Source organism: Sturnira hondurensis, unplaced genomic scaffold (genome assembly GCF_014824575.4).
Source record: "Sturnira hondurensis isolate 20B ecotype Veracruz unplaced genomic scaffold, ASM1482457v3 Scaffold0021354, whole genome shotgun sequence".
Classification (NCBI taxonomy): domain Eukaryota; kingdom Metazoa; phylum Chordata; class Mammalia; order Chiroptera; family Phyllostomidae; genus Sturnira; species Sturnira hondurensis.
The window spans coordinates 10,717,301-10,721,370 of record NW_028093985.1 but is presented as its reverse complement, the minus strand read 5'-3'; the positions used below and the strand labels follow the sequence as shown (position 1 = coordinate 10,721,370).

The 4,070-nt window shown below is 45.4% G+C and overlaps 1 pseudogene; it reads left to right on the top strand.

The window, feature by feature from the left end:
- Positions 1-454: 454 nt before the first annotated feature.
- LOC118977444 (Y-box-binding protein 1-like) lies at positions 455-1,276 on the top strand (annotated as a pseudogene).
- Positions 1,277-4,070: the final 2,794 nt, after the last annotated feature.

Here is a 4,070-nt window from a genome sequence, read left to right as displayed (position 1 = left end):
CATCCCAAGCAGTGATCTGGAATGGACTTTAAAGGTGCGATAGATAGTGAGGTCCCTTTAGAGAGTAATAAGACTCTCACTATCTGTTGGGTCATATTTTTAGTCAGACTGAAAATGGAGATTTGCCAGTTGGGGAAGACTGTTTTGTCAAGACCCGATTTTGCTACGTTTTTTACTTTAGTTAAGAGGCCAAGTTCGAGCTGGATCCGTAGCAAGAGCATAGAGCGGGCTCCAGAGAACACTAATCAGCCACAAGGCCTCAGGCCTGGTTACCATCACACCCCGGGTGGAGCCGCAGCTGCCGCAGCCCAGCCGGGCCCTAGTCTCCATCACCACACTCGGGAGCAGGGAGGCCGAGACACAGCATTTGCCTGCAGCTCCCACCCTCGGGGCTACCAAGACACGCCCAGCGCTATGGGCAAAGGGCTGCAGGGAGCCAGGCCTAAGCAGCCAGATGTCTGAGGTGCCTGCCAGGTGGAACAAGGACATCAAAACAAAGACTTTAGGAACAGTAAAATGGTTTGATGTAAAAAACAGATATGCCTTCATCAATAGGGATGACACCAAGGAAGATGTATTCGTATATCAGACTGCCATAAAGAATAGCCCCAGGAAGAATCTTCACACTAGAAACTGTAGGAGATGGAGAAACTGTAGAGTTTGACGCCGTTGAAGGAGAAAAGGCTGCGGCGGCAGCTAATGTTACAAGTCCTGGTGGAGTTTCAGTGCAAGGCAGTAAATAGGCAGCAGACTGTAACCATTATAGACGTGTTATCCTCGTCCTAGGGGGCCTCACTGCAATTACCAGCTAAATTTACCAGAACAGTGAGAGTGAGGGAAAGGGATATGGGGGTTTTGGGGAAGGCAAGGCCCGAGAGCACCTGCCTCAGACGCTGGCTTCCACCTTACTGCAGGCGGAGACTCTGCGGGCTCCCGCTGCAGTATTCCAGCCCTCCTGTGCAGGGAGAAATGTTGGAGGGTGCCGACAGCCTGGGTGCTGGAGAACAGAGTAGGCCAGTGAGACAGAATATATATCAGGGGCCACAATTTTGCAGGGGCCCTCCCCACAAAAGACAACCTAGAAGGGATGGCAATGAAGAAGACAAGGAAAATCACGGAGGTGAGACCCAAGGTCAGCAACTATCTGCCTACCTCCGCAAATTCAATAGTTGACACTGACTACCGGAAACCACTGGATCGCAAAGACACAAAAGCAGCTGACCCGCCAGCTTAGAATTCCTCTACTCCCCAAACTGAGCAGGGCAGGGCTGAGTAGATGCCGGCTCATCATCCCTACAATTGTCCAGTTTAGTCATCCAACAAGAAACAAATATGAAATTTCAGCAATAGAAGTAAAAAAAAGATTGGACCTGAAGACCTTATGTGCTTGCTTTTTGCCTGTTGACCAGAAGACTAGGACTATCTGCATTATCTATGCAGCATGGGGTCTTTATTATTTTTATCTAAATATGTCTCTTTTTTGGTAATTTTGGCATTTTTAAAATAACCTTGGTTTTTCTCAGCACACTTTTAAAGGTTTTAAAATTGTTTCATATCTGGTCAAGTGGAGATTTTTAAGAACTCACTTTTAACCCATAATAAAAATTTACAAAATGATTTTTTAAGGCAACAAACTTCAAGCCCTGTTAATAAAGGTCTGAAGTCATAATACTAATAAAGAGGTCACTTACCACTGAATAGCACTGAGGCGTAGCTTCACGTATGTTAGTACAATATTAAACTTTGAAATAATGTAAGTGATATATTGCTATCTGATCTATGATTCACTCCAACATTTTCTGCATATGCATACGTAGCTTTACAAATTTCAAAATTATGTTATAGATTTAAAAATAGGAATTCAGCACCTGTATTGAATTAGGAATATAATAAAATGTCAAATAAATATAATTGAGCTTCCTTTCTCAATTTATATATTATAAGAATATGTTTTCCCTGCCTTTCTTGTTAATTAGTTTCAAAGTCAGCAATCAGAAAACAGAAACCATATATCAAGCAAAACTAAATTCAACACCCATGATTTATGCAAAGTGCTTGTTTTTCATATAGCGGGTATGCACTTATGATGAAATGTGCAAAAATTCTTGTAGGAATTTAGAAGTTGTTACCTTACACTTAAAACTATTCCTGTTTCCTTCTCCAGATTGAATTTATTAGTAATTCTGATACAGGGTGCAGCCAAGGGGGGGACCCAGAAAAGATTTGGAATGGTGTCCAGAACTCAAAGTGTACAGGAATATTGGAGGAAATATTAGGATGTCCTCACCCCCACCCCAGGTGTCAGTTGGGGGGAGGGATGAATGGAGCAGGGCCATTGAGAGCTGTTTTGCATAGCAACAGTTTTGCAGCTAACCTCTGGAATGGTCATTTAACATATCTATAACCTTTAACTGGTTTCATAGATATGTTAAATAGCTGTGGCCAAGTTTTGGGCCAGGGAGAAGTGAGTGCCTGCGACCCAGGACGTAATTGGGGGCTGCTTCTCTGAGAGAGTGCCTGCAGGAGAGGCATGTGGCTTTAGCAGAGTGAGGACCCCCTCTTGGCCAGGTGAGGGGGAGAGCTATGCTGTTTTGGAAAGATGTAGACCCCTGTAGCCATTAGGAGGGAGAGACACGTGGTTTCAGCAGAGTTAGGACCCCCTCTTCTAGCCATGAAAGAGAGAGCCATGTGGTTTCAGCAGAGTGCAGACCCCCTCTTGGCCAGATGAAAGGGAAGACCACGCAGCTTTGCCAGAATGGAGACCCCTGCAGCCAGGCAAAGAAGAAAGACGCACGCTTTTGGTGGAGTGCAGCTTTGGNACTCAAAGTGTACAGGAATATTGGAGGAAATATTAAGATGTCCTCACCCCACCCCCAAGGTGTCAGTTGGGGGAAGGGACGAATGGAGCAGGGCCATTGAGAGCTGTTTTGCATAGCAACAGTTTTGCAGCTAACCTCTGGAATGGTCATTTAACATATCTATAACCTTTAACTGGTTTCATAGATATGTTAAATAGCTGTGGCCAAGTTTTGGGCCAGGGAGAAGTGAGTGGCTGCGACCCAGGATGTAATTGGGGGCTGCTTCTCTGAGAGAGTGCCTGCAAGAGAGGCATGTGGCTTTAGCAGAGTGAGGACCCCCTCTTGGCCAGGTGAGGGGGAGAGCTATGCTGTTTTGGAAAGATGTAGACCCCTGTAGCCATTAGGAGGGAGAAACACGTGGTTTCAGCAGAGTTAGGACCCCCTCTTCTAGCCATGAAAGAGAGAGCCATGCGGTTTCAGCAGAGTGCAGACCCTCTCTTGGCCAGATGAAAGGGAAGACCACGCAGCTTTGCCAGAATGGAGATCCCTGCGGCCAGGCAAAGAAGAAAGACGCACGCTTTTGGTGGAGTGCAGCTTTGGTAGAAGAAACCCACGCGGCTTTGGGGTGCTCCTTTTGGCCGAGTGGCCTGGAAAGCAGGAGAGACTTTGACTGGAACTTGGTACAAAGAACTCTTGCCAGTGGAAGGTGCCTCATGACTTTGGATTACTTGGAGATCTTGCCTGGACAGGCGACACAGCTCACAGTGCCAGCGACCTGAAAAACGGACGTGTGCTCTTTTCCTGATTTATGGCACCCGGAGTTGGGACAGTGGGAGAAGGGAGCGCTGTGTGTGTGTGTGTATACCCTTAAAGACTTTAATATTTTAAGGAAGGCATTAGGCCTGAATAGCATTAAATAAACATTTTGTTTCCTTTTCACAACTCTCTGGCATTGAGAGATGTCTTTCCAATTGGCGGCGGACAGAAGAGCCCAGTAGGTATTAGTATACCATCCTTGGGAGGGGCCTCTGTTTTCTGAAGCAGTTTTTGGCATCCCTGGGTGGGCCAAGTATTGCCCCCCCCTCAGACCCTTGTTTGGTAACAATTCTATTTCATTTATATATGAATACCTTCTGTTTGATATTTATTATTTTATACTTGCAATAACTATAATAGCTTCAGATACAGTTCTGTCAAAATTATCTGAGTTTAGCAGAACACAATTTATCAAAATACTGGGGTTCTACATAATTTATACCCACTATAATGTTT